Genomic DNA, 21,753 nt, shown 5'->3' on the forward strand with positions numbered 1-21,753 from the left:
ACAAGCTCGACGTACCGACCACTCCGGAGTTCCGTGGCGAGGACGGGGATCGCTGAACTCCACCAGAATGTTACGTGTGGAAAGACACAGACAAAAGAGGCTATTTACAGACAATTTACACTAGACTGGAGCCAGAGCGCCAGGCCGACATTCACTCGCGCCAAGGGCACCGACCCACTTCGTCGTCGTTCTCACGGCGGCTCGTCTCTCGGGTATCTACCGATAATATCGTAATAATATTAACATGGCCTAAACGTCAAGCGCATGTGATTGCACAACACTTAGACACATATGAAGTCAAAATACGAGTTTCCTTTGGTGACGCCTGTCTGGCGTCTGGTAAACTCGCGCGGAATGACCCAGTTGTCGGCTGTCGTCGGACGGACGCTCGCGTCACGCACATGACTGTGCACCCAACACGAACACGTTGGTCCAAGAGGTAACGCTTTGCCAAACCGATAAGTATGCGGCATAGACGGCTACCGACAAAATGGTTGGCCTAACACCGTCTCCCTCATAGCGCGGTATAGGCTTAAGTTCGACCGCGGCGTCCGTGTGTAGCACGCGCACGGAAGGCCTAGTGCGCGGCAGCAGAATGCCATAGGCACAAAACCCTTACAGCAGGTCGCAAACGCAGAGCACAATGTCAAAAGTATAGACAAGGAGACTCGCATCCCAAGCCTTCAGCAGTTTGTTTCTTGAACGTGAGTGAACATTATGGAAAATCTCCAGCACATGCTCAATACATTCACACGTCATACCTTCAAAAATACGTTCAAGTAGAAAAAGGGTTAGGCAGAACCATCCTTACGATGACCTTCGATGTTATTCCTGTTACCATTGAAGCATTCGAGTGGAGAACCGTATTGGTGAACACACCTTTATTGGCGAAATGTAGTGGGCCAAGTGACCTAAGAACCTTAGCCACATTATTACACGCATGCAACGCAGTGTCACCATAGACCAGAGCGTGCACACATTCTGACGCTAAAAGGAAAGCTTCATTAAACAAGTCCTCCCGATTGCATCCAGTTTTGTAGCACTGGTCTCCAGAGACCACGCAGGCTACACCTTGAAAGGCTACATGGAAGCACTACAAATTACGCTTTCCCACACGGGAATTTTTGGCGAAGCGCGCTACAGCGTGCTGTTGCTGTGCTTGACGCAGCCATGTTAGGCGGGTCCCATTCCGCAGAGCACCGGAAATGAAATATTCGGTTTGACTTGAAGGTCGAGGCAAACGGTAAGACAGGCACGGACACGCCGACCGAAAAGGGGGTGAAGTATCTTAAGAAGTTCAAGTACACTACGTGCTTACTTGTGTCTTCGTTTAGTCTGGATTCGCACGAAGGACCGAACCAGTGAATGCAATTGCAAATGGATGGGACGTGTCCCTCCGACAGCGAGTCATGCCGCTCCACAAAGCGACGCAGACCAGCCGCTGGCGTTGCGATGCGGAGCGATGCCACGTTCACCTGTGCACTTAAACAGCGATGTTAAGCGTTGTCTTAATGTACCTTTATTCAGCATTTTGTTGATTCGCAATTTTCAAGGACCACGGCATTTTCGCAGTCACGATATGTGAGCGGGGGCTTAGCGAAGTTTAGGATATTTGTTTCGGTCATTACAGAACTTTCTACTTGCTGATTTAGTTGTTTTTTCTATGTGCCTCAGGATTCTATGATCAGGATTAAGCATCAGCTCCTTGACCGGCGGACAAGGAATACTAAGGCACTAATTGGACTTGATGTGACAAAAGCTTGCGATAAAATGTGTTGAGATACTGACGCCATCGACTAAAATGTCCATCAAGTTTTGTTTGGTCGGCAAAGTGATCAGACGGTTTTGCGGTCGAGTCGTCAATGCTTCGATCGAGTTTTCCGGAGACAGGCGTCGGGGCTGCATCGGTGACGGTGGGCGACGTGCCTCATCATCGTGGGGACGATGATCGACGAGCTTGTGGCGAACGGGACTGGTGAGGTCGGAATGACGACGAAGGACTGTTCCAAGGAGGACGAGCGTCATTGTTTGGCTGTTGCGGTGCCAATGGAGGGCGGTAACGACGCTCGCTCTATTTGGGGTGATAATAACTGGCGGTCGCAGAAAGGAGGAGACAGTGTGCTTGTTACAATGGCGACAAACCTGACCAATACGCCGGCAGGCAAAATAGATTGGCCGATTCTCTGCGGTTCGCCACTCTGCTGGATTTGAGGAGCGTGCAGAATATCGGGGACCAGTCGACGGGCAGGGAGGATGAGACGCCTGCGAAGCGGCAAGGGTATTTACGAAATAAATGCCATGATTTTCAAGTTGTTCCGGGACTAGTGCCTGCCGATATGGTGCTGTAGGCAAGTTTTTCGGTTGACTGGGGCAGTAAAAATGGATCGCTGGAGCTATGACTTGAAGTCCTCGCTGCACTATCTGTGCTAAATCACGTGATGATGATGCTCTCTGCACTCCTAGCCGGTCGTCCAAGAGGATGTCGTGACCGTGTTCTGCCGACGTGCGAGCGGCGTTGCAATGCGGCGTCTCTTGGCCTGCTCAAAGCTTTGACACTCTTTTACGATATCCTGTACTGTTTCAGAATTTTTGCACATGAGCAGGTTGAAAACATTGTCAGCGATCCCCTTCGGTACATATGCAACCTCATTTCACTCAGCCATATCACTGTCGGCCTTACGGCACAGAGCCACCGCGTCCCGGGTGTAATAGACGTGTGACTCTGTGGTCGTCTGGGCAGGGGTCGCTAGTTCCTTCTTAACGATGCTCTTCTGCCCAGCGAGACGGCCAAATAAGCCCTTGAGCTTCTGTCTGCACGTGTCTTAGTCGTTAAGCTCTTCCTCGTGGTTGTCATACCTCACCTTCACGCTGCCTCGTAGGTGGAAGAATAAGTTATCCAACATAATCTTTGGATCCCACTGGTTGTGGGCACTTACACGCTCATACGTGGCGATCCAGTCTTCCATGTCGAGGTGGCCGGTGCCGCAGAACGTTCCTGCATCCCTCGGCTGAGCCAGCACAACCGTCGGGCTTGTGGGCGTTGACGTGGGCCAAACGTTGTCGGGTCCTGTTTCGTCTGTCGTGTTGTTCAGTCCGAGGTAACGACCGCTGCGGAACTCCGTTGCTGTTTCTCGGGCGTACCCCTCACCTCCACCGATCTGCTACGTTTTGGAATAACGTATAAAGATGTATTTACAATACTTGCAAAAAACACAACGATGCATAAAGAAGATGGCTGTCGAGACCGATTCCAACTGTAAAGGTCAAATTGTCTTCTTCTGACTGACGCCATGCTTGGTTGCGCCGTAACAATATTCACAAAAATATCTGGTTCGATAGTGACCGACCCAAAAGCCCGGCGGCCACTTTAAACCCGGGTAAGCAGGCCAAGAAAGCTTGACTTTAAAGAAAGGAGGGCGCTTGAACATCACATTTTTTTTTGTTGGTGTTTACTCGATATGCACAGTATAAATACATGCAAGACTCAATTTATGCTGCTAAAGGCATCAGTTTTCCTGATCGGGCCAACTCACCGACATACATTTCACACTACGTACGATCAAGGTTAGAAATTAGAAATATGGGAAATATAGTTAGGAATTAGAAATATAGGCAACAGCAAGGTTGATAAGTCTGTACGAAATAAAAATTACACACTGTTTCAAATCTCTCCGGCATTTTAGAAAAGTTAGCGTATGAGAGAGAAATAATGCTAGTGAGTGGGGCTACGTGAAGATTTTAGTAAAATTCAGTGCCGCAGATATTGAGTGGAGGCGAGTCTGAGCGGCAGGTGAGGGCGAATCCCGAAAACAGAGCATAGATAAGTGAATGTGAGCGAGTGTCCAACAATTCTGGGGACCCGTGCCCCGACTGAAAGAAATGATCGAGAGTGGTTACTCCTCCAAATTGAGCTCGGAGTTTTTCAGTCATCTTAGCAATTCGCACTGAAAATAGTTTATAAACATTTCGCTGCCACCGAGGTTTACTACCAGCAGCTACTACCTGCAAACAACCTAAACGGCTTTCTTGTTCCGGTATGCGCACTACTGAAGACTTTTATTTCGTCTATTACATCACATTGTAGACGGATAAAAAATAAACGGTATAAAAGAAGGGACGACAGGACGAATGCACCGATTATCAACTAGGGAAACATACAAAAGCATCATAAAGAAATAAAGCCCGTGCTTTCTGTCAACACCCCGTGTAGGCACCAAAACAGAAAAAAAACGCGAGGGCAAAGCCGCTAAAGTAATGGAATTTATTGCTGCGCCCACGTAAGCGTTTAAAACCATTGACCTGCCTGTCCCATGTAGTCGCTGCAAGTGTACCCCACAGTGGGCGGAAACGAAAATTATCTGCCGCAATCAGCGAGAGTACCAGGGCTTTCGACAAAGCAAAAATAAAGAGCTGCTTTCAGGTCAGCCACGTCCCCGTAGCGATCCCTCGTAAAAGTTTGAAGCCTATTAGGCTCATGGTGACTTGATAGTGCTGTTTATTTTTATACATTTACTTTCACTTCTATAATGTATACTATGTATAGAATACAGTGTATTCTATATCTGACTATGGTGGCTAGTGTACAATCTTAGGGTGGCGGCGCACTGTTTTGTGGCACAGTTTGTGAGGTGTCTTTTCGAATGCTCTCGATCAATTGGAAGATTGCGATTCAACCATCTCATCGGGTGCTCTGTAACAAGTCCGTCGTCAGTGTCTGGCTCCACTTAAAAAAATCTCAAAGGAAGCAGTAAATAAAGCAATGTTTCAGTAGATATTACCTCATTAGCGCTTGTAATTGAAGAAATTACAAGCCTGCCGAAGAAGCGCTTTTCAAGGTGGCCAGCATTGAGGGCGCCGCTAGATAAACAGGTCCCTAAAGAGACAATCCGTCGCTACTTTGGTTCGCTTTGGAAAGCGCCGCGTCATCCCTGTGCTGTAAAGGGTCTTGCCCCACAGAAGTAATCGTGTTACACAGGTTAGGCACAGCCGCGGCTTACATTACAGCAAGGCGTTTACGATAGGCTGTGCTGCTCCGCTATGTTGCACCGAATAAGTATGAAAGTGGGAGATATACAGCGCTTTATCTGGTTTGTCGGGGTTTTCGCTCTGAAGGGAAGAGGCTTCTCCAAAGCACGAGAACCAGATAGCATATTATCATGATGCGCGGGCCGAACAGTTAGTTTTCCTGAAAACACCGCGGATGATGCGTGAGGTAGTGTCACTATTTCTGCTAAGCTTTCTCCGAGAGTCTGGTGTGATCGATTCGCGGTGATGATCATTCGTGATACTGGCAGAGAAGATTAAGCTAAGCGTCTAGTGGTGACAAGTTCTTTTTCTCCGCTGATCCTCGCTGCGACAGAAGCGGTGTGGAAAATGTTCATGGTTGGGCAGTGCAGACTTGGAGCGGCCGAGAAACCGCAGAATGTAGCGGTTATATCGCATGGTAAACTGAAGAAAGTAACGGTTACACTATATCTGCACTGAATTCCGCACAATCTCAAGAATATAGGTACGAAGGTACGATGCCCGTGTGGCATCTTTCGCTCCCGAACCCTTGCAGAAACGTGACTACGAGCGGCATCAGACGCCTGAAACGCTGCAAAACATGTTATGTGCTTGCCCAGCGCGTATAAGCTGGGCCGAAGGACCTTGGATAATTCCCTAACCCGCGTTGGCAATCGAAGACTGTCGGAGGACGCCATACTCGGTCCACGACCTGACACTGCTACTTCAACGCGGACAACTAAAGCGCTGCTGCATCACGCGAAACTAGACGAGTAGCTGCAGAAGGACCGCCGTCTAATGTAGTACACAAACACTCACCACTTCTTCATCCTTCCCAAAACTCCCCTTCCCTCTTTCTCAGTGCAGTGTATAGCGGACTAGACCGCACCAGCTCAGGTCGATCTCTCTGTCCTCCCTGGCAATAAAATCTATCTCTTTCTTGCAAGCATGCTGCTGAGTATCGGAAGTTCTCTAATGAAATAAGATTATTGGTATCATGTGCCTAAAGCACGATGTGATTCTGAAGCAAGCCTTGGTGGGGGACTCTGGATTAATTTAGACCACCTGGAGTTCTGTAACGGGTCCTTAAATTGAAGTTAACGAGCGTTTTTAAGTTTCCCGCCCATCGGAATGCAGCCGCCGTGGCTGGGATTGGGACCTTGAGCTTAGCATCGCGACGCCATAGACAATAAAGCCACCACGGCTTCTGTGGTAAGCGTTTTTCTGCACTGCATTCGGAACGCAGGGTATCTTTTTTCCCTTTCCCCTGCGGTGACACCTAAAAGGAACAAGCGGACCGTTGCGTAAACGAAAGGCTCAAGGTGGATAACTGCAATGTTACCGAGACATTGCCTAGCAATTTAGGCATCTTTTATTGCAATTGTAGATGCGTTGCGCTTTTCTCAAAGAGACCGCTGTGTTATGCAGATCTGTAGATCAGATTACAGGCGCAATAACGGACTCACGTCTAATTGAAAAAGCCGAACGATGCATTCGTCAGTATAGCCTCCATAGCGCTAACAATAAAGAGCTAAAAAATTCACTTTGTTTTCTAACACGAAATCGTAGCTGTGATTATCTGGTGACCTAATCTGTGCGATAGTTGTTGCCTTCTTCCCGTTGCTTTATTTTGTTATATCCGACGTACTGTAGAATGTGTGCTTGTGAAAAGAAAATATAGTTGAAAGCTGAGCACTCATGCGCTCATGGGCTCGTGTTATGCAGATCTGTAGATATGTTTACAGACGAATTTACGGAGTGACGTCTGATTGAAAACACGAGGGATGCATGCGAGAGCATAGCTTTTACGAGGCTAACAAAAAAGGAGTTAAGCTTTTTCACTTCCTTTCCTCACGCGAAATCGCAGCGGTGATTATTTGGTGACCTAATGTTTATGATAGTTCTTGTGTCTGTTTTCCTTTTTCTGACATCCCACCTTCTGTACATTGCATACTTGACAGAAAAATAAAATAGTTAGAATTTAAGCGCTCATGAGTGTCACATTCTCCTCTCGTCACCTAAGTCTTTTTACTTTGAAATACGTTATTATGTCCCGGGGACATTTATAGCTTACTGCAGTTCTCCACGGCGAAATCCTTCTAACGCAGGTCACTGATAACCCTCACGCTATGTGCAATGTCCACTTGAAAGTGGCTGTGCTTATCGCGTAGACCTCCGATCGGGGGTTGAGCGTCAGCCGATAACGGTGACAATGCAGGGCTTGATATCGTTCTTTACGGAACAGTAGCCGAACGAGGAATTCAGTGCGAAATTACCTGACTGGTTTCTTATCAGCCGCTAGGCAGGCACGTGCTCTTGAGAGTGTGGCAGAGGTCCAGAGGGCTGCTCAGCAACAGTAGTATTGATGCCCTCACTGCTCTCCAGTTGAGCCCCCAGAAGACACCTTATAAAGAAGCTTTCAGTTTATTAATTTGTTTATTATTCAAGAGCATGAATAGAATTATTGCAGTAAACACTGTTCTCTGCATATTAGGACACTTGTAACATGCACTATGTGTCTCTTCAAAATGGGCAAGAACGTAAGCCAACCTGTGCCACTCTTGGACCATGTAAATAAAAAAATACGCTAATGCAGCATACAAATCATTGTGCTGTTTGTTCTTTCTATGCGCAAGCATACAGTGCGTGTTGATCAGCCACAAGATGAACGGTGTGTGTAATTCTCAATGAAAAGACAGGAAACACAGCAGGAGCTTAATAATGCTACCACCTATGGGCTGTGCATATGAATGCAACACTCTCAGATTCAAACGTACCATTACGTACATGTTCGATACCACGTATTTTTTAACAATGTCATATATGTGCATGTACTAATTTTCACACATCTTAAGCCCTTGCATAGCTCACTTGTGATGTATCCATTTCGTAGGCCAAATTATACACTTTGTTCTTTTGTGTTGTACGAATAGCGGCATCCTCTACAGTCGGATACACCTTCAGAAGACAGGAAAGGCCCCGCGAGATGACCAAAGCGCAGCGGCCGATTGCCTCCACGTCTAAAGAAATAGGCCCTCTCCAACGAGCAGGTATTAGTCTGTCCGGCGGTACGATGTCAGTCTAGTGTGCGTGCCCATTGGTGCAGGCTTGTGTTCACCTGCCTTAAAGTGCAGATTCCGCGGCCTCCTAAAGTTTTATCCGACTATAGAATCACGTAATGCATTGCGCCGGTTGCCTAGACTTAGCAACTTGATAGCACCCAATGACCAGGAACAGAAATCTATAAAGGCAGCCAAGCAAAGCTGGCTGGCCACACTTCCATTATGAGGAGCTGTAAAAAGGTCTCGCGAAATATTCCCATGACGTCCTTGCCTTGAAAAAGAGGTGGTGTTTGACACTTCTTTAGAGTCAAAAACATATTACACTGAATATTGTGTACCACGTCAAAACAAACTGAGCTTGGTTATCTGCACAGCATGTAATGGGAGCTTGTGCTTCACGTAGGAAACAAACTGCTCTGTCCAGTACAATTTTTGAGTGTGGTGTGGCACCTATTATGTCTACAGTGTCAATATACAAATGACACTTTTCAAAGGACATTCATTTTATCATAATTTTTGTATGACGGTTCTTTCAATCAGTACTTGTATTACATGAGCAGGTGAATTTGAAAGCAAAGCTTTGTTTGCAAACCTTCAGACTTCCATAATTGTGTGGCAAGGCTCTGGCATGTTGTCGAATAGCTCACACTTCCTCGGTCCTGCACCTAAGAAGCCCGATGCTCTATTTGAAGTTGGATCACGTAACAATTCGACGGCACACAAAGAAGAGTAATGCACACGGCAGAGCGTTCTGCTGTGTGTACTTCTCTTCTTTGTGTCCCGTCGAATTGCTGTGCAATTCAGCTTGAAGCTTCTATACCAATACACCCAGTCTTCAACATCATCAATGCTTTAGTTATTAGGCCACAATGGTGCACATATTTGAAATATCCCAACACAAATTAGCTCTCCAAAAAATCACCACAAGCGCTCAATTTGGCTGCACAGGTGTACGCACGTGCCATATTCTTTACCACTAAACTCACAGGAATCAAAAGGGGCAAGCATTAACCAGCCTTACTGCTGCCCTTACCATCATCATCATGACACCAATGGAAAGGCAATGCCACGTTTCAGTAAAGGGAGCGCCAGAGGGAAAGGCGTGAAAGCGAGGCTCACAATAAAAATAGCCGTTACAAGACATGTTCAATGCCAAAATATGCTGCATGTCACTCACCCTACTTTGGCATCGCGACAAGCTTTTACACGTTTGAGCATATCACTTTTTGTGTCACAATTGTTCTAAAGCTGTACAAAAGGTCTATTCGCTCTGCAATTTTTATTTTTATCATGGCGGGTTAAAGACCCACTTTTCATTGGCATCTGCACCACATTTCTCCCCATATGTAATTTTGCCTTGGTGGTTCATGACATCTTCACGCACACAGAGTTCTGCAGATCACTGGATCTGCATTGTTCTACTGCTTAAGAATTAGAGCCCCATTATGAGACGAAAATATATGTTTTGTCCAACCAGAATAACGCTGCCCCCCCCCTAAAAGATACACTGAACATCTGGCACATGCATTAACAGTGAACAGAGCGAACACTCTGAAGTATTTTCTTCATGCAAGCCAGCACATTAAGATTCTCAATGCATTTTCATTTCGCCACAAATGCATCGGCACAACCGGCTTGGCGCAACATCCGCATCTCGCGCTGCAACGAATTGTGCAATGCCTCGCTGTTTCATAGTGCAGCCAATAGATGACGCATGACCAAAATTCAGCATTATGCGTACTAGCTGTGCCGACTGTCCGGCATCGTACATTGGGGAAACCAAAAATCTAAAAGAAAGGATCAGACAACACGAGAACGACGTCAGAACATTCAACCGTATTCGCAGCGCCGTCGCTGAACACTCAGAAGACACGGACCACAAAATTACTTTCCAGGAAACTGAAATCCTTCAAATGGAGACGAACTCGCGGAAGAGTCTACTACTGGAGTCTTGGCACATTCAGAATACGGCGAATAACATAAACCGCGTGAAGGGCAACCTACCCTCGGTGTATGTCCATGGCCTTGGCGACATGACGAAAAGAAGAAAAGGACGCACAGCCAGGTAGACTCCCGCTTGTTTCACCAACACAAAAACGTCGGCGCGACCCTGTAACGTCCCCAACCCCTCGCCTCCCATCCAGGGCGCCCTCGCGGGCACTCTCCCCAGCACCGGTCATCCCAGCACCACGGCAGCCGTCAACAAACGCCAACCCCCCTTTTATTTCCCCCCACCTTCCCGTTTGTGAAGTGTCTCCCTACCTCCCGTGCTCTCCCTTCCTTTCTTTACAAAAGACGCTTTAGCTGCGCACCGCCACCTCCCGAAGAACAACCCCCCTGAAGAAGGAGCCGAATGGACTCCGAAACGTCGGGCTAATAAAATTTAGTTATTTGGTTGGAGCCAGTGTCAAGCCCTAAGTAACTTCAACCATGAAGAACCCCAAGTTCTTTATGAGATTAGCTCTCATAGGGTACTTCACACAACTTGTAATATCCATTTATCTATTTATACTTAATTAACCTATTTCCCAAAAAAGTGAGCCATTTGGAAGGCACCCTGACAGACAAGTCGAACAATCGGCAAGAAGTAAGCAACCAGCGAAAAAGTCAGTATCATAGGTAGCCGCATGTGAGATGTCGGTAACACAAAATTTAAGTCGGCTACACAGAAGTGACAAATTTGGTAATATGGCGTGTCTAGACATTGCTTCAACGCTAATCACAGTAACGCTGACATTGAAGGCGCCTTAATTCCTACGCACGCTCCGTCGACACAACAGACTACGTTCGTAATGTTCCCGCGAAGTAGGAAGCGTTTCTTTTATTACGCCCGCTCAGCCGCAGTCTTCGGGAAAACCAGCCACCACCCACGCACTGCTGCATCGATAAGCGCGTCAGACACATCTCTGACACAGTGGCTCCCAGTAGTTTGATGACGTCCAATGTAAAGCTCGGCGCCGACGCTTCCTTGAAAACTCCCAGTCCCGCAGAAACGGAGGGCGCAGAGAAGTTGCTCTTCGACGGTGAGCGAACGAAGTCCGCCACGGTATCTCCGCAGACGAGTCTTCGCCTAGCTCGTCACACAGCCAGCGCCCTGGGGTGCGATCTTGTACGCGTTCCAAAATCGAACGGAGGCGGTCCGTTCTTTACGTCACGAAATAGGCATTCCATTCCATTGAGTTCGTCCGATAGCAGACGACACGGAATGATTCACAGCAGCAAGACGTCACGGCTCCCGTCACAAGTGATGTCATGGCGTTCGTCACGGTTCAAATTGACTAATCGTGTGCGGCTAGGTGGAACGGACCGCCTCCGTTCTATTTTGGAACCCGTACAAGATCGCACCCTTGATGTCTTCGACAGGCGAAAATGACGCTGAAACTCCACGTCGGTCATGTACGTGAACGGGTCCAGACGGTCATACTGACGCTTGCTGCCGCTGGATGCAATGATACAGGCTGCTGCTGCCGCCGCCATGTTCCTGAGTTGAACTCGGAGGGGGTTGCGCGATGTACGAGTTTAGCACGAGTTTTCCTGTCAATCAAAACCACAGGTCACGCCTCGCGCGAGGCATGTAACTCTTGTGCGCGCACCCACCACAGTTGGGCCACGCCCAACATATTTTGAGGCAACAGCGACACGGTGCCGAGCTTAGAGGCATCAACAATCTTCACCGCCGACGTAAAACACTCACAACGCACTGTCATCGGTGATGTACCGAGCACCACTATCAAAAACAATGCGTTGACTGTCGCAGGCTTATGCATATATCTTCTCGGGTTGAGATGGTCCCACAACACGGTTTCATTGCCTGCATTGTGGCGACGTAGCGCACCGTAAATTATTATCGGCACGTCACTGTAGCTGCTTGCAAGGCGTCGATGCGCCGAGGGGGACGACGATGCTGAGGAGTGCGTATCGCAACAGTCGTTCGAGATGGCTGCTCTGTCATCGGTGATGTATTGGAGCCACAGCGTCGCAAACACAATCAGCATCCGAGAATCGCTCGCTTTTCTAGACCCAGTGCAATGGCATTTCTTGATCACAAGCACTGCGCACTGAGCAGTTCCAACACCTTCCTCCGTTCGAAGTCTGATTTCATAACTGCACACAAGAGCCCTCACCTGCAATAATGCGATTGCTGCGGTGTCGTTACGATATCCATGTGCAATCGCTGCTGGCTCCCGCAGAGGTAATCCGCAAGCTCAGGTCTTGGAGTGCAGAACACACTCAAATACTGCGTACGTGCGCTAAGCGGTACTTTCACTAGGTAAACGACGACAAGCGATGAATTGTGTCTCTCGGAAGCACGCACCTCTTGGCAATCCATCGCAGAGGCTTCGCGCACAAAGATAAACTGGTACATTTTCACTGAACTGCGTCACTACGGACCCTATACCCTCAAATAACGTACCGCCGTTTTGCAGCGACAGTCGTTGCTCCCGTATCTATGACTAGTATGTCGTTTTAGTCGGTAAAGTGGGGTTCTAAATAGCCTACTGAAGCACCTGCGATGAACAGCCGTACCGCGACGCTGTGTTTTTATTCCCCTATACACTCTAAGAAGACTTTACACCCTTTGGAGTGCCCCTTCTGCCACACAACGATAATCGTCATCTGCCTTGATGCGTTTCCTTTCTTGAAAACGCCGCGCCCGCTACTTTTATGTCGGGAATGCTATCATGCTGATAACGCGCATGCCGTTCGTTACTGGAAAGTACCGGGCTCGCAGCGTTAAAGGAAGGAAACGCATCAAGGCAAATGATGATTATCGTTGTGTGGCAGAAGGGGCACTCCAAAGGGTGTAAAGTCTTATAGTGTACGCCTCATGCACCGCCCATAAACCTTTTCATCGGGCGAGGAGGATAGGGCGCCCGGCGAGCCTTTCCTCCTCCCTGTCTTGGGCGATCCAGCGTGGCTTGGCTTGAAAGTATTGCTGTCGCGTGCTGCGGAACGATTTCGGAATGTTTTATATCTTACTTTGTGTAATTTATGCCATGTCCATTCATACAAGGTCGTCGGGGAAGCCTTTCGGTGATTCGGTAACTACAGTAGGCGGAAATATGTCTTGGGGGCGCGAAAATGTGACGCGCTTTATCAGTCGCGGTGTGTGTATGTATTGTGAAATATTTTGCTTACATCGGTTTTAATTCAACAAAGAAAAGCAGTGTCTCTGTATTACCAGCATTAAGTGGTAAATAAGCTCACTGTCTGATCGCTTGGCGTAGGGACTAAAACATAAAACATAAGAGCGCATACTCGTGCACGGCCAACCTAAGGCAACCACGAAACATCTAAGCGGCAGGCGCTATCAAATATTTGTGGTGCACCGGCACCGTTCTCACGCATTTCAAGTCTAGTAGGCTTGAAATTACTATATGTCTACGCTAGCGTTCCTGCATGAGGCAGATGGCGCTGCTCAACACAGCGATCACTGCGGTTGGTGAACCAGCACGATACATATAAGCTGTGCGTTTTGGCATGGCCTTTTTGGCCTGTATACAGCCATAATATATGAGAGGGATCACATAAAAGGAATGCGATGGCTATTTTTGAGGCCAAAATTTCCGTAATATGTGTGAGTGCGTCGTAGAGAACGGAACGAAAAAAAAATTCGGTTATCATCCTCTTTCTCGAAAAGCAAGAGAAAACGGACTACGCAATACTACCTTGCATGGTCACGCCGCACAACGTTTATAGATATATAACCGCTGATGCCGTATGCTTGGACCACGCGGTATATAGAACAAAAGTATCTTTAATCCAGCACTTACCGCCGCTTAGGACGCTCGCGCAGTTCATAAACAGTCCCTTTGCTGGACAAGCTTAATTCAGACAGTAAGTTATGCTGCTATTACTAGCCAAAACTATTTTATTCAGGGGCGGAAACCTCATCCATCGAACCTAGTAGTCACGCAATGTAACCTGCAGCGAACAGTTCGAACGCTTGTCAAAGTATAACATCACAGCTCGATCATAGCAGAACGGTACTCACGCTGTGACGATCATCGCGTATGTTTCATGGCTCCTAAACCGCAGCTTAGAAATAGAGGATAGTAGTGAAATAAGGTCACATTAGTGAATGGAACATTCAGAAATACGCAATTGATCTCCGAGGCTCACTGTAGGCTCAAATATGCGCGCACACATCGCGCTGCGTGTTCCGTCCACCTCAACGCCAGCAGCAACTCAGGCCATTACGCCTCAAACCACTTCAGCATGTCTCACAGAACCATTTACCACGTAGAAGGCGCACGTCATACTAAACGGACCGCCCGACCACGAAAACAAAAGCCAGAACCTACCGCCGAGCGTATACCTGACATGCAAAATACCGCTTTCACCCAGGCCAGTATGGCGCTCCTCATAGGCGGCGCCACTGCATTCACAATATGGCGGCGTGCACGAAAAAACGGTGTGCGCGGTGTACAGAGGCGCCACTTATAGCCACCTAGCGGGCGTTTCCAACGGTACGCGCGGAAGAAGTAGCAGTAGCAGACGACAACCCTTTGCAGCAAGGAAGGCTGAAGTTCGCGGCTGCGATTTCTCCTTTGTTCGGGCGCCGGACTGCTTCTTCTGCGGTGACAGCTGTAGGGAAGACGCTGACCTCTGTGGGAGCGAGTATGAACACGATGTTACCGGCGTTTGGGACAGCATGGTCCACATACGTGCCAGGTGCGTCCCGCAGACAAACGCCATGAACCCCATTTACATGATGTGGAGCTCATGCGAACTAGCAGATCAATTTTGTTGACTAATGCGATGTCTCGATCGTGTTATGTTCTAAAATCTACCATTTCCGTAATGCTGACTCTGTACCTTAATAATAAGCACCTGTCGTTAGTGCAGACTTACATCTAACAAATAGGCACGTTGCGATGTCTGCATGTTCCCTTGTGATTTTTCTGCTTATGAATACATGTAACATCGCCGAATAAGTGCAAAGTCGCCTCAAGAAGAGTAATTGCCAATTTATTGATGGAAACGCGTACACTGTATATAGTCAACGAAGTCGCCGAACGCACGGGTTAATAAGAGCGCGTGTTAGCGCTGTAACGCCGATGAACTGCCGTTCCCGCTGCAGATTTTGCAATTTTAAATTCCCCAAGGGAGCTGCTTGTAAACGTACAAAGCTAAAGTCTGACTAACTTTTCAGTACTTTTTTAAATGTTACTAGAGAGAGGTGCCACGTGATATATTTAAAGGCATAGCAGCGCCAGTCAAAGTAGATGAGCACTGGCGGCAAGGCCGGGTTTAGTCCTCTGCGGCGTAACCATAAGAAATAATTCAATTGAGTACAAAATTCACACGCAAGAAGCGACTACGTTGTGAAACAAAGAAATCACTCGGCGTGTCAAGTCTGCCCAGAGAGCATCGAGGTGTGATGACTACCCAAACGTGGCGCGAACTTTTCAGTGAAAAATGGAACAAAAATACCATATGCAGCAATCATTAGCAATTCTCGCCCTGAACTTCCTATTTTCTAACACATTTCCCCAAAACCACAATATCTAAGATGCCCTCGGGCAAAAAGAATAAAGCTGTTAAAGAAGCACTTGCTTAGTATCATTCCAATAAGACACAGCGTGATTTATACCCTTTACAAACAAGGCAGGGTGAAAACCTCGCACCTCAAAAGAATCAACAATAGTTATGCATGAAGCAACTAGCAACAGTCAAGCATGCGTGATGCCACGCATAAAATAGATGTAAAAACATGAAGTGCGCGACAGCTGGTGCGAGGATTTACCGGGCCACATAAAACTAACAATTTCAGTTCTTGCAAACTTCTGTAGCTTTAACATAAAACGCAGTGCGCTCGTGCAGTCGTGCTGCCTAGCTAGCCCAACGCGGTAAAGAAGCGGAAACAATATAAGCGGCAAACGGCATTCCGAACTTTATCGAAATGCATTGAAACCGCATGCTGCACTGCAGACGAACTTCGTCGCTTACTCCTCTAACTACAACTGAGTGGAAATAAACACCGAAGCGACAAAGGAAATGATGAGAACAAGAAATTTCCCGCCGAAGCGACGATCCATTGCTACCGTTGCTCCCGCTGATGAGGCTTTGCGGGGAGTGATTAGAACCGTATCACCGGCACGTTTTCGCCGGTATTCGAGCCCCCCACCTTGCAACAATTCTTCTTCAACATTCCTTGAAGCTTTGGCCACCCCACACATGCGAAGGCTGTTGCCTATTTTGCTCTGAAAACGTGAATAAGACAGAGAAACACTATCAACGTGTCAAAGGATTGGTGGTGGGGTAGTCGCACTCTCCGAACCGGAGGGGATGGGGGGACAACAAACCCACCCCGCGTGCGTTTAGTGAGGGTTCGACTGCTGACCGGCGATAAGGTCCACGCCTGATCGACCGTGAACCAGAGGCATGAGACGGGAGGCGACGTCGTACAACACACACATTCAGTTTAATAAATTAAAATCATGCCCGAGACATAATGGAAAACAAACATGCAAACTTCCAGTAGTGGGTCCTAGCTCGCGGAAGGCGTGCGGGTCACACAGCACACGCCCTGACGCCACTCGCGCGACACTAAGCCCACCACGTGGGAATCATTAACACTCGCGAAATACAATAAAATACGCGACACCAATACAAAATATGCGCGACAATAAATGCGGCAAAGACTAAACTAACAGGACATATAAGAAACAACACTCGATGGATAATTAAACGAAAGATTAAACGCGATTAAAGAAAGACAGTCCGGCGGAAAGTTTTGAGAGCGGGCTGGAACACGAGGCTTAACTGTGGCGTGCTTGTCGAGATCCCGGTCTGAAGAGCGTCGGGCTGCTGGTACCTCGCTGCCGAAGATCCTGACGGACTTGCACCGTCTGTCGGTCGAACGGCGAAGACTTCGGCCTGGAGGTTTCAGCCTGCCGACCACATCTTCAGCTGTCTCCCGGTGCACGGCCACGCTGCTCCGTCTTCCAAACCGCTCTGCCGGCTCGCCGAGCCGCCTCGTCCCTCCGCCGCGCTCCGGCGACCCACGTGATCAACCCGTCGGGCGGGTTCGGGGACAATGGGGAGCGCTCTCCCTCGTCGCCGTGCAAGCAGCATTGCGGCTGCGGTGGCAATGTCGGCCCACTCGAGAGGGGCGCGGGCATGCACTCTGTGACACCACCCCGACGACAAGAATGTTATTCTAATAACATTCAAAACTAACACATAGTCATGCACGCGCACCTTAAGGACACCGCACTCCCCACGCATTCAAAGGTCACGCGCACAATCACGTCGTCGTGTGGGTCACGGTTTGGGAAGTCCTCCGCAAAGGCACTTGTGCGCGCATATCGCCGCCTCGCTCTCGGCCAGTCAGTGCAGTCCACAGCCCAGCTCAAACGCAAAAGAACAGAAAACTTGTGATAAAATCATGGTCCCGAAAATCCCCAGCTCCAAAATACATGCGATACGGTATTGTCCCCTGGGGCCCTGTGACTGGCGCAACCCACGGCAGAGCCGGGACGCGCACTTTACAGGCAACACGTATTACACACACACAGAAGAAAACAAACAAATCAGAGATCAGTGTATTGACGCGCAGGAAAACCAAACAACAAACGCAGTGAAACATAAAAAAAAATGTAGCGAGGCACTATTAACAAAACTAAATTATCAATGCCGTGCCGTCTTCCCTTCTCAATACCTGCTTCTTTTCAGTCGTACTCGCTGGGGTCGCATTCCTGCCGTCCCCCAAGCACTCCCGGCGCAAAGGTGGCGAGACACAAAATGCGCCCTGCAGCGACATGCCGCTTCGCGCCTCGGCTGCCTGCTTTTGCCACGCTGCTTGTAGTACACTGACCCCTGCCTAGTCCTCACCCATGCACAGCGCATGAGCAACTGAGTGCCACGAAGGGCGCGGCTCAGTGGTACCTGCCGTCGATGAGCCGAATATATCGCTCGCGCTCTCTTTCGCGGCGACGAGCAACGCTCCGCGCCCGCCAAGCTCTGTCGACGCCTCCGTGACCTCTGCGCCATTTTGCGCGGCCTCTTCCTCACCCTCTGGTGTCTGCCAAGGGTCCGCACCTCGCGCCCCCGCGGTGTGCGGTAACTCGCCAGCCTCCGCCGCGCCACACACTTCGCCGCCTCTCTCGGCTTGCGATGTAGGCACCATTTGCCTGCGCGGCGGCTGACGTTTTTCGTGGCCAGCCTCTGACCATCGTCACCCACCACACCGCCTGATTCCCGAAGCACCGGCCTCTCGTTCGCTTCGAGGGCCCCGGCACCGAAGGGCTTAGGCACGAGGGAGGATACGGGCTGTACACGAACCTGCGCAAGGCCCACTCCAGAGGGATGAGGTTGGTCAGCGGCGACGGTCGAGCCCGGCAGGCACTCTGTGTTCCGAATGCTCTCGACACGGCCCTCCCTCGCGCGCAACAGCGCAATTTCCCTCTCTAACTCGAGGATGCGCTGGGAAGACCGTGCCGCATCGCACTCCTCCGCCTCGCGTTGTTGCAGCTCTCGCGCTTCCCTGCGCTCGCGACGATCCGCCTCTTCTTTGGAGCGCATGTCGCGCACAAACTCCCGGAGCGCTGGCCCCTCAAGGCCCATCTGCCTCCCGATGGCCACGATGCGCTCCAACTCCTCGAGGAGTCCATCAGCCATATCTTGGCCTTTTCCCGCTCTCCGCGATACGCGTCCGTTCCGCCCGCTATACCTCGTGGTCACGGAAGATCGTGGTCAGCAAGTCCTGTCGCGGACGCCAGTTGTCAAAGGGATTGGTGGTGGGGTAGTCGCACTCTCCGAACCGGAGGGGATGGGGGGACAACAAACCCACCCCGCGTGCGTTTAGTGAGGGTTCGACTGCTGACCGGCGATAAGGTCCACGCCTGATCGACCGTGAACCAGAGGCATGAGACGGGAGGCGACGTCGTACAACACACACATTCAGTTTAATAAATTAAAATCATGCCCGAGACATAATGGAAAACAAACATGCAAACTTCCAGTAGTGGGTCCTAGCTCGCGGAAGGCGTGCGGGTCACACAGCACACGCCCTGACGCCACTCGCGCGACACTAAGCCCACCACGTGGGAATCATTAACACTCGCGAAATACAATAAAATACGCGACACCAATACAAAATATGCGCGACAATAAATGCGGCAAAGACTAAACTAACAGGACATATAAGAAACAACACTCGATGGATAATTAAACGAAAGATTAAACGCGATTAAAGAAAGACAGTCCGGCGGAAAGTTTTGAGAGCGGGCTGGAACACGAGGCTTAACTGTGGCGTGCTTGTCGAGATCCCGGTCTGAAGAGCGTCGGGCTGCTGGTACCTCGCTGCCGAAGATCCTGACGGACTTGCACCGTCTGTCGGTCGAACGGCGAAGACTTCGGCCTGGAGGTTTCAGCCTGCCGACCACATCTTCAGCTGTCTCCCGGTGCACGGCCACGCTGCTCCGTCTTCCAAACCGCTCTGCCGGCTCGCCGAGCCGCCTCGTCCCTCCGCCGCGCTCCGGCGACCCACGTGATCAACCCGTCGGGCGGGTTCGGGGACAATGGGGAGCGCTCTCCCTCGTCGCCGTGCAAGCAGCATTGCGGCTGCGGTGGCAATGTCGGCCCACTCGAGAGGGGCGCGGGCATGCACTCTGTGACACAACGACACAACAAACTACGGCGCGCGGCTGGCTCCTCTCCCGTGTGTTTTGCGCAAGCCCGCCGCCAGTGGCGCGTCCATCGGCGCGCAGTACACGTATAGAGAAAGAGTGGTCATGAATGACCATATTGATAGTAGCACTGCAGCGCCCCTAGGTGACTGCTCATCGTATGAACTTCCTCCTGCGTGCGACCCTCTTGAATGTATATGTTTCTAAGCTTTCGCCTCACTGCCGCCACTCGCGGCAAGAAGTGCGAAATTCAATAATTTGCTCGATCGCCATTTATCGTCAGACATTTCTAGCATTCAAAACGAAAAACAGATACTTAAAGCAATAATAATTTATTTTATTTTATTTGTTGTATTTTAACGCATTCGTTTGTGCGAAAGTGTAAGTGCAAGAATGCGCCGCATGTACCCTGTTCGCATTCTACGGCGGATAGAATGACAGTGTCCGAAAGAGGAGGCACGCCCTTGACGCGCCCGGAAAGGCGTGGCATGCGGCTCACGGCAAGTGTGCAGACAGACAGCGGGACAGTCACGGTATTGCTAAGTTGCGATAATCCGTTGATAACAATACGCGGCGCTGGCGCGTTTCGTTGGGCAGCTTTCTGCGCTTGAAACGTGGAAGCAGCGTGCCGCGCAGGGTGCGCTCGTGTTGTCATACGCGGCTTTTTGTCTACACTGTTTTTTGCCTGTAGCTTTCGCGCGTTCCACGCTATCTTCGTTCACTGACGGCCGTCGAGCAAACTCGGGTAAAACTCGGGTGAACGAAAACTCGCTGCATCCTGCATAGCACCCCAGGATTTCAGATGCGCAAACACCGTCAACAAACACTTCGATTATGTTCGAGGGACTACGTTGAGGGCTTTCACAATTCGACGGTGTCGCAGCCCTTGCCTCTAAAACTACGACGATTACTTTTCCTTGTCGCAAGTGACGGCGCGAGGTCGCATCGGCGACAGAGAGCGAAGGCGAGGAGACGACGAACGCGTGTAGTTGGCGTCGGGCGCAAAGTCGGCGACATAGCCGACGAGTGGTCGTTACATGAACGGTTTGGGTGGCTAGTAAGTGGCTGCACATGATTACAAAAGCGCAGCCCGCAAAGGCGTTCCTAGTCTTACGCAGTGTCACTGTACAGTCCTGCGTCACACAGTGTACATTCACAATTTGTCAGAAAGTCCCGTGTCTTTCAAGTATCGCAGCAGCGCCTTCATAGCAGATCGCGCTGATGTTCGCGTAGTCCAGTTTCCAAGGATCTTGTTTACTGACATTGGGCGCTTGTCCAGTTTGTCTAGGGTGGCTGAGAGGATCGCTCTTTGTGGGTTAAAACGAGATCACTCACAAAGAAGATGTTCGATTGTTTCATTGCACCCGCAGAAGTCACAAGATGGGCTGTTGGCCATTCCGATAAGGAAAGAGTAGGAATTTGAAAATGCTACTCCAAGCCATAGACGGACTAGAAGGGTGCAGTCACGTCGTGGAAGCTCGGGCGGAATAGGGAGCTGTAAATTAGGGTCCAGGGTATGAAGGCGTGCACTTGTGAAATCGGATGAATTCCATTGGGCTAATGTCAGGTCACGCGCAAGTGCGGAAAGTTTTTTCGCTGCGTCGGCTCTGGAAAAACGAATGGCAACGCAGTTGACGCCTTCATGGGCAGATCGGGCAGCTGCGTCTGCTCGATCATTGCCATGTATGCCACAGTGACTAGGCAACCACTGATATATTATATCGTGTCCTTCGTCAACTAGTCGGTGGTGGGCTTCTCTGATCTCTGCGACGAGCTGCTCATGTGATCCATGGCGCAGTGCTGACAGTACACTCTGTAGGGCTGCCTTGGAATCACAGAAGACTGACCATGCGTGGGGTGGTTCCTCCTGAATGAAATGAAGAGCCGCACGCAGGGCTACCAGTTCAGCAGCTGTCGTTGATGATACATGTGCCATTTTAGCTGCATTTTGACGTATCGTCTTGGTATTACCACAGCGGCAGCTGCACTTGCAGATGCGACTGAGCCGTCGATGTAAACGTGTACGCGGCCACTGTGCACCTCATGTAAAA

This window comes from Dermacentor variabilis, chromosome 7, assembly GCF_050947875.1.
Source record: "Dermacentor variabilis isolate Ectoservices chromosome 7, ASM5094787v1, whole genome shotgun sequence".
In the NCBI taxonomy this organism is placed as follows: Eukaryota; Metazoa; Arthropoda; class Arachnida; order Ixodida; family Ixodidae; genus Dermacentor; species Dermacentor variabilis.